Source organism: Muntiacus reevesi, chromosome 3, assembly GCF_963930625.1.
Source record: "Muntiacus reevesi chromosome 3, mMunRee1.1, whole genome shotgun sequence".
NCBI classification, from domain to species: domain Eukaryota; kingdom Metazoa; phylum Chordata; class Mammalia; order Artiodactyla; family Cervidae; genus Muntiacus; species Muntiacus reevesi.
This window is the reverse complement of record NC_089251.1, coordinates 177623459-177632484: the sequence shown is the minus strand read 5'-3', so window position 1 is coordinate 177632484 and position 9026 is coordinate 177623459. Positions and strand designations below refer to the sequence as shown.

General features: G+C 46.6%; 1 protein-coding gene across 4 annotated transcripts in view; it reads left to right on the top strand.

The window, feature by feature from the left end:
- The first annotated feature begins 6279 nt into the window (after positions 1 to 6279).
- The window catches only part of UTRN (utrophin), a 538989-nt gene continuing 536242 nt past the window's right edge, over positions 6280 to 9026 (top strand). The window contains exon 1 of one of the 4 annotated variants that reach the window (XM_065931202.1): positions 6280 to 6605. The gene's annotated coding sequence lies outside the window, so the exon portion shown is untranslated. Of the gene's footprint in view, positions 6606 to 7140; positions 7264 to 9026 lie in introns of those variants that run through there. The other 3 variants (XM_065931205.1, XM_065931203.1, XM_065931204.1) reach the window with 3 other exon arrangements.

The window sequence follows — 9026 nt, the reverse complement described above, 5'->3', positions numbered from 1 at the left end:
TCTTAAAAAAAATTTTTTTTATCTTATATTGGAGTATAGCTGATGAACAGAGTTGTGACAGTTTCAGATGCACATCAGAGCCACTCAGCCATACATATACACGTATCTGTTCTCCTCCCATCCAGTCTGTCACGTAACATTGAGCAGAGTTCCCTGTGCTACACAATAGGTCCTTGTTAGTTACCCATTTTAAATATAGCAGCATGTACCCGTCAATCCCAAACTCCTTAACTATCCCTTCCTCCCATCCTTACCCCCTGGTAACCATAATTTTGTTCTCTAAGTCAGGGAGTCCTTTTTCTGTTTCTTGAATCAGTTCGTATGTATCATTTCTTTTTAGATTCTGCATATAAGCGATATCACACAATATTTCTCTTTCTCTGTCTGGCTTATTTCACTCAGTATGACAAACTCCAGGTCCATCCATGTTGCTGCAAATGGTTTTATTTCATTCTTTTTAATGGCTGAGTAACAGTCCATTGAACATATATCCCACATCTTCTTTATCCATTCCTCTGTCGAGGGACATGTAAGATGCTTCCATGTCTTGGTTATTGTAAACAGTGCTGCAGTGAGTATTGGGTGCACGTATCCTTTCAGACCATGTTTTTCTCTGGATACATACCCAAGGGTAGGATTGCAGAGTCATATGGTAACTCTATTTTCAGTTTTTTAAAAAACCTCCATACTCTTCTTCATAATGACTGCACCAATTTACATTCCCAACAACAGTGTAGGAAGGTCCATTTGTTTCTTTATCCATGAAATTAAAGGGTTGAAGGAGAGACTCTGTATAATCTCTGCCAGTGGCAACATTGTAAAATTATACAAAGTAAGTGAAACCAAGTAAAAGTAACAAGTACGCTAACTCCATAAAGAAGGCTGAGTGCTGAGGAATTGATGCTTTTGAACTGCGGTGTTGGAGAAGACTCTTGAGAGTCCCTTGGACTGCAAGGAGATCAAACCAATCAATCCTAAAGGAAATCAGTCCTGAATATTCACTGCAAGGACTGATGCTGAAGCTGAAGCTCCAATACTTTGGCCACCTGATGCGGAGAGCTGACTCATTGGAAAACACCCTGATGCTGGGAAAGATTGAAGGCAGGAGGACAAGGGGATGATAGAGGATAAGGTGGTTGGATGGCATCACCGACTTGATGGACATGAGTTTGAGTAAGCTCCAGGAGTTGGCGAAGCACAGGGAAGGCTGGCGTGCTGCATTTGGACGCGATTGAGCGACTGAAGTGAACTGATGATAACTCCGGTTTTCTGGTTGTCAGGGGACAGGCACACGGAGAAGGAGCTGGTGTGGGTTTACACCCTCCACTCTCTGCTCCCCTTTCTTCTGCTTCGGAGCCTCCTTTATTCTCTCCTTTTGTATCAGTTGCTCTTTCCTCCCCAATAGCTTAGTCCTTTTATTTTATCCTTAGTTTCCCTGGACCTGGCATTTCAGCATGCCTACCCTCCAGGGTCCTCTCCTCTCTGCCCTCACACCATCAGACTTTTCCTTGCAGATCATCCAGGCAGGCTTTAAACCACAGAGCAGGTTGAATTGCCCAGAGGGCTCCTGAGATGTGAGTGACCTCTGGTAATCTCAAGAGTGATCCACCACTGAATGAAACACTTGAATGTGAAGTGTTAAGGCTAATTGTGGGTATTTTGAAATTATGATTGATCCAGTATGGATTTTGTTCCTTGTAGGGCAATTTCTAGACCCATTCAGTCATCCAGAATGGCCTATTTGAGGCCAGTCCCTTAGGGAACAGTTGCTCAAAGTGTGATTCCCCAACCATCGTGATCTAACCTCATGGGTTGCTTATTAAAACTGCAGCTTCCTGGGCCTCACCAGACTAGTAAATCAGAATTTCTCACAGCTGGCAGGCAATTTGAATTTAAAATATGCTCCTTGGCGATTTTTAAGTTCACTAAATTGTGAGAAACTCTGCCATTGTGCTAATTATTATCTAAAAATCATTATCCTCTAAAAACCCACTATAATTTTGCCCTCTTTATATCACAAAGAATTTTATTTATATGTACCTTTAACTTGTGCAAGTGTTAGATATTAGATATTAGGCTGAAGAATTCAGCAACAATATTCAGCAAATATTCTAGTATCTATTATACATAAGCTATACTTATGTATAAGCTATTATACATAGAGCTATACTCTCTTGACTTGAAAAAGATAAGGTGAATTCTCCAACCTATGTCTCTCTTTTAAATGCTTCCATGTAGGGGGAGTGATTCATAGTCAACAAAGAGCACCTTGCTTTTTAAAAAAAATTTTTTATTTATTTTTAATTTAAAGGTATTTGTTTTATAATACTGTATTGGTTTCTGCCATACACGAACATGAATCAGCCATAGGTACATACAAGTCCCCTCCCTCTTGAACCTCACTCCCACCTCCCACCCCATCCCACCCTCTAGGTTGTCACAGAGCCCTGGTTTGAGTTTCCTGCATCATACAACAAATTCCCACTGGCTGTTTTACATGTGTTGGTGTATGTATTTAATGCTTCTCTTCCATTCGTCCCACCCTCTTCTTTCCAGCCACCCCCATGTCCATGATGTCTGCATGGACATTATGCCTGCATATCCATTACTGCCCAGCAAATAGGTTCATCAGTATCATCTTTCTAGATTCCACATATATATATAATGGAAAATTACTCAACACCTTTTTATTTATTTATTTTTTTCATTTATTTTTATTAGTTGGAGGCTAATTACTTCACAACATTGCAGTGGGTTTTGTCATACATTGACATGAATCAGCCATGGAGTTACATGTATTCCCCATCCTGATCCCCCCTCCCACCTCCCTCTCCACCCGATCCCTCTGGGTCCTCCCAGTGCACCAGGCCCGAGCACTTGTCTCATGCATCCCACCTGGGCTGGTGATCTGTTTCACTATAGATAATATACGTGCTGTTCTCTCGAAACATCCCACCCTCGCCTTCTCCCACAGAGTCCAAAAGTCTGTTCTGTACTTCTGTGTCTCTTTTTCTGTTTTGCATATAGGGTTATCATTAGCATCTTTCTAAATTCCATATATATGTGTTAGTATGCTGTAAGGTTCTTTATCTTTCTGGCTTACTTCACTCTGTATAATGGGCTCCAGTTTCATCCATCTCATTAGAACTGATTCAAATGAATTCTTTTTAACGGCTGAGTAATATTCCATGGTGTATATGTACCACAGCTTCCTTATCCATTCATCTGCTGATGGGCATCTAGGTTGCTTCCATGTCCTGGCTATTATAAACAGTCAACACCTTTTTAATACATTGTGTATTTCATGATGCTTCTAGGAAATGGCAGCCCACTCCAGTATTCTTGCCTGGAGAATCCCATGGACGGAGCAGCCTTGTAGGCTACAATCCACGGGGTCACAAAGAGTCAGACACGACTGAGCGACTTCACTTCTTCATTTCACTATTGTTCAGAGAGGATCTGCATTTATATAATTTTACATAAAAAGTTTAGTTGGAAAGTTTTCTATTTGGCCCTTATGTTAGTATACAGTTTCCTATATATGAACCATATCTATGTAGAATCATGTCTCTTGATATTATATATACCTACATATGGATATATCTTTATATAGAAATCTGTCCACTACTCATATCATCATATTTTCTCCTACGTCAAGGACTTTATCCCTGAGACATCAGTTCAGTTTTCTTGAATTTTCATGTTCTCTGGTGACTGTGGGGCAATTCAGAGTTTGGATTAATGACAAACCCAGGCCACATTCCTATGACTTTTTCCGACAGGGGTTGAGGGGACAAAATCCCATTATAGGACAAAATCCCATTATAGTCCGCTGCGTGGACTGCAGCTGGAATAAAGTGGATTGCGGGTGCGCTAACTGCTATCCGCGTCCTGGTGGTCTGTCTCCACTTCCCCCTCATCTCCATCCCCAAGGTCACACTGGCCGCTCTATGGAGAGGCAGTCCTCAGGGACAAAGTCTCCAGCTGACTGCGGTTTCGCTGCTTACGGAGCAAACAGGGAGCAGGACCGGAGGGGACTGCTTGGTTACTCCATCAGCAACAAGTTCTTTGGCCTCTTTTGCTCATGTCCCACGAAGAATGTCAGTGTCTGGGTGAGAGGAGAAGGGCTAGAAAGAGACAGGGCACAGGTCCCAGGGAAGCCCAGAAACCACCCTCAAGCCGGATGTGGCTGGAGTTGGTCTCCTACAGATGGTGCCTATTGGTCCATGTGTCCCCTTTCTTAGGGTTTTCCGAGAAACTTTACACATCCCTCAGAGCTTGAAAACTCAGAAATTCTAGGTTCCCAAATGACTGTTTTTCTCCAAAATTTTGAGTTTAATAAATTAAACTTTGTGTAGCATTTTGCAATTTACAAAGTGCTTTTCACTTACATAATTTTGAGTAATGAAATCCTCAAACATTCCCAAGTGGTTTTATTTTAAAGGAGGAAATTTCAGTTTCCATTAACCCCACCAAGACACAGTGCATGACAAGTAGCTTTAAGAGTTTCTAGAATTAACAGTTAAAAGAAGCCCCAGTCTCCTGTGATATAGCCCGACTCAGAAAGCATTTGATCTATCCTTTTCTTATAGCACTTATCGCTGATCTTGCATACTTATTTTTTTACTTGCCTTATCTCACTTAGTAGATTTGAAATTCTTTAAAGCAACATCTCTGTCAGATTTATCTGTGTATTTTTCTCAGCACCAGTGAAACTGGCAGGCCCCAAATTGATGTTTGTAAAATGAATGAAAGCAGATGATTAATTATACTTATTTCCTATTAATATTCTGGATTTTATTTGGCTTATGTGAAGAAAACCCACATTAAGGAAGGAGTCTAAGCTAGAGATTTTATAAGGAATACTATCTTTAAGAATGCAAACCCCACCACCCCACCCCCAGACCTTTTACTCTATAACTAATAAAAGACTAGTGAGTTCTTTCTGAAAAAACTGTTTAAGGTCCCTAGTGTTTGTCTTTACTAACTCATAAGTTGTTAACTCTCAAATATTAAACCAGCAACAAACCAGAGTTCCTTTTCTCACTGTTTATAGGAACTAGGAATTTAGGTTGCTGTTTTTTTCCCCCTCCCAAGTATATTGATCATGTAAGAGAAACACAGACCACACTGGGAATGAAATATATAAATAAAAAAAATGCATACACAGCACAAAAGCTGTATTACAAAAGCTGTAATAATTTCTTATCAGATATTATTTTGACCAACACCTCAGCCTTGAAACAGACTCTGCAACAGATGTTTTAGTGTGTATGTATATTGAAAAAAATGGCAAAATAAGATCAGCACAAACACTATTTGTACATATGTATGAACGAATGTAAAACGAAATTGTCAAGTTTTTCTTAATATTAAAAACGACACCAAGAAAATGATATAAAATATATATACCCTTGGAACTAGGACCAAAAATTTGACAACGTCAACACACTGGGATGGGGGCGAGTGGTGGGGTAAAAGAGAATTCATTTCTCAAATGAGGGAAACTGGAGACCGGGTTGGCCTGGGGTGGGTGTGACTCACATTTTCGGTTAATCTGAATAAACGGGACCATGGCAGCACCAGGCATCCATGCTAGCTCCGGGCTCCCGGCACGCACCGTCCGCTCCGGGTGCGCCGCCCCAGGCCAGCCGAGCGCCAGCCGGGCTGCAGCCTGCGGGGAGGGAGCGCGGGGCGGGCGCTGATTGACGGGGCGCGCGGTCAGGTGACCCCGGGCGCCACGTTCCCGGAGCCCAGCCTGCGGTGGCCGCCTGGGCCGGGCCGGGGCCGAACCCGGAGCCGAGGGGACCTGATCTCCCGGAACAAAGTTGCCGGCCCTGCGGCAGCCGGGGCGGGAGAGCCGGACCCGCTGGGCGCCCCTCTACCGGGAGGCCGAACCCGTGTGCCCGGACGGGAGCCGGTTCCCCGGAGGGCGGCGGCGCGCACCCCGCGGTGCTGCGCCCTCCCCGGCCTCCGGCGCTCCTTTCCCCGCTGCAACAAAGGGGCCGGCCGGCGGGCGGGTGAGGGGAGGAGGAGGAGCCGGGGGCGCGAGCCGCCGGCGCACCAAGTTGTGGAGTCGCCTCTCCTCGGAGGAGGGGAGCGGGCGGCCGCGGCGGCCCGCGGGCTTTCTCCCGCCGAGGGGCGAGGAGGAGCCTCCGGCTCCCGCAGCCGATTGGGGAATCTCGGGGAGCCGTGCCCTCCCCGCCGCCACCCTCCTTCGGGGTCATTTCTGCAGACGGAAAACTCTCCAGTGTTTGGCAAACTCGGTGCCTGCGCGCCCGTTCCAGGTTCGCGCTGGGACTGTTTTGTTTTTGGCGGAACTACGGGGAAGGAAGATTGCACAAGTTAGGGGCGTTTACAATCGAGTGTCAAAAAAAAAAAAAAATTTTTTTTTTCTTTCGGATCTGGTCTGGTTTTCCATATTTCCTTAAAGAAAACAAAACAAAACAAACCAACCAACCAAAAAACCCGCACCACAAAGCCCACGTTTGCACACACACCCGCGGTTACTGCGCCTGAAACACCTCCGAGGAGACCCGGGCCGGCTTGGGACTCGGCGGCGGCGGCGGCGGGCTGGCGAGGCGGCGCGCGGGGCATGGGAGCAGGTAAGTCCGTGCATTACTGAGCCTCGGGCCGGGCAGTGTGACCACAGCCTCGGGGACGCGGGACGTAGGATGGAGGAGGATGGAGTTTTCTGCGACTCCAGTGCCCGGGATCAGCGTCCCGAGCTCCTTTTCAAGGCTGAGCCTAAGATGTAACCAACTTTTGCGTGCACTTTCCTTGGAACCTCAGTGCAGCTCCCCGCCCCGAGGCAGGGAATTCCAGAAACGTGGGGGAGAGCTCGGGCTCGGAAGTCCTCGGAATCCGTGTAGTATTTCCTAACGACCCGAACTCCTTCGACTGGTTCTGGGCAGCCTCTTGACTCCCTGCTTCTTTCTCCTGGCTGGGGTGAGAGGGTCGTGCCTCCGTGCGCTCTGGGCCAGTGATCCCCAAGAGGGGACGTGGCTTCCTAGGAGGGCCTGTCACACACACACACACCTCAGCCCCGGGAAGGCGGGGCCCCGGAGGTGTCCGCCTGGACCGGGTGGGGAGACGTTCCCAGCCCTCCGCCTGGCAAGAAACGTGCTCGACCTCCGGGCCGTTGCTTCTCCCGAGGGTGGGGCTTTGGAGAGGTGACAAGGAGCGCTCAGTTGGTGCGTAGTCCCGCGCGACTGCCTCTTCTGGGGTCCCGGATCCTTGGCATCTCTTGCGGCAATTGGTAAGGTAATTCATGTCCCTGTGTGGCTTGGGGTCCGAGGCACTGGTTGCCCAAGGCCCCTTTAGGAAACCGACACAGCACAAATTTTAGGCTGTGCAACTTTTAGAAGGCACGCTGTTAAAACTGGATTTTTTTTTTTTTTTTTTTTTTTTTTTAAAGCCAAGCCCCAGATTACGAAAGGGACTGATTCCAGGGTTGTTTCAAGGGGAGGAAAGAATGTGCCCGACTTGCAGGAGCCAGAGGGCTCACACTTTGTTTTCCATTGAACTGGGGAGCCCGGGTCTAACCTGGGTCAAACTGCCCTCCCCTGCTCCCGGGATGGCCCGGGAGAGTCTCCTCTTTGCCAGCCCCCAGGTGACCTGGGTCACCAGGGCCTCGCGGGTTGTAACCCCTTGTGGGGGAGTGAACCGAATTCTGGGGAGCCCGGATCCCCGGGTCCGGGCGGGAGCTTGCTGCTCCTGGGAACCCGGCAGTAGCCGCATCTATTCCTTTGTAACTTGCATGGGCCTCGGGAGTCGGGTGGGCGCCTCTGGGCTGGTTGCTAGTGGACCCGGGGGACCCGGGAATCAGGCGACAGCTGCAGGAATGTGGAGCTCCTGGGTGCCTCGGCTTCCAGAGCACCGGGGGGCGAGGACCATGGTTTACGCGGAGTCATTCCCCGCCCCCTGGACCAGTTTCTGAGACCCAGAAGACTTCGTTTTAACTCTCCTTCAGGTGTTTACCTGAAATTGATCGCCACCGTAAACAGCATTAACCACAACTGTAGGAACTTCCCTTGGAGCGCTTCCGAGAATGAATGGCAATTCTTGACACTGGGCGGTGTCTTTTACTAAGTTTCCTACGGAGCCTCAAACTCTGGCCCCCGGGCTTTCCTTTCCACTATCTCTAGCATTCTTAGGATTGTGTAAACGAAAGAGTACTTTTTGCCCAAGGACCTACAGCATATTTCCATCCTAATTGTACATTGTTGAAAATGCTTGTATTCTCACATCTTGTAATTTCCAAATTTAAAAAAAAAATTTAAAGCTTGAGTTTTGCCTGTAAGGCCATCCCCCGTCCTTTTAACCCAGGTTTATTGTGGTGGCTTCTGGTTCCCTCTGATAGCCAGAGAACTTTTGAAGAAAGAGCTGGATGTAGAGTTGAGGGTATTGGTTTCAGTGAGAAAGAGCTGGCTAAACTTTGCTGAACTTCATTTTGGGGAAACAGAACCTAGAGCAGAGGTAACAATAAATTATAATTATAAAGCAATATCTCATTCTTTTATTCAGTTTCTCACCTAGCTTGGTGTGGAAGATGGTGGTGTTTCCATAGCATGTATGTGGAAGTGGAGGGTCGCACGGAGGCGCCTTGTGATGAAACTTTGATCATGTCTTCTGGCAACCAATAATGACTTGCTGCCAAATGTTGCTCAACTTGGAGACCCCTGCCAATTAGTGGCATAAAGTATCAGTCAGTGGCAATGTCACTGTAAAATTTTGGTCATCTGCAGTTCTCCCAATTTGCCCAGTCTTTCCTTGTCCTCTGATCTCCCTTACTGCTGAATCTGTGTAGCCTGTAAAGGATTTTGATTATCAAGAGAAAATCTGAGATTATCTTAAGGAGCTGGCAAAGTAAAACTTTATGATGAAGGAATATTAATATGCAAATGAAACACAGTTCTGTGCAAGCAATTTACTTTTCTCTTTTGTGGAATGGGAAAAATCTTTTGAAGACCTTGGCTAAGACCACTTATGAAAGAATTAGAAATATATTTCAAGGGAAATAATTA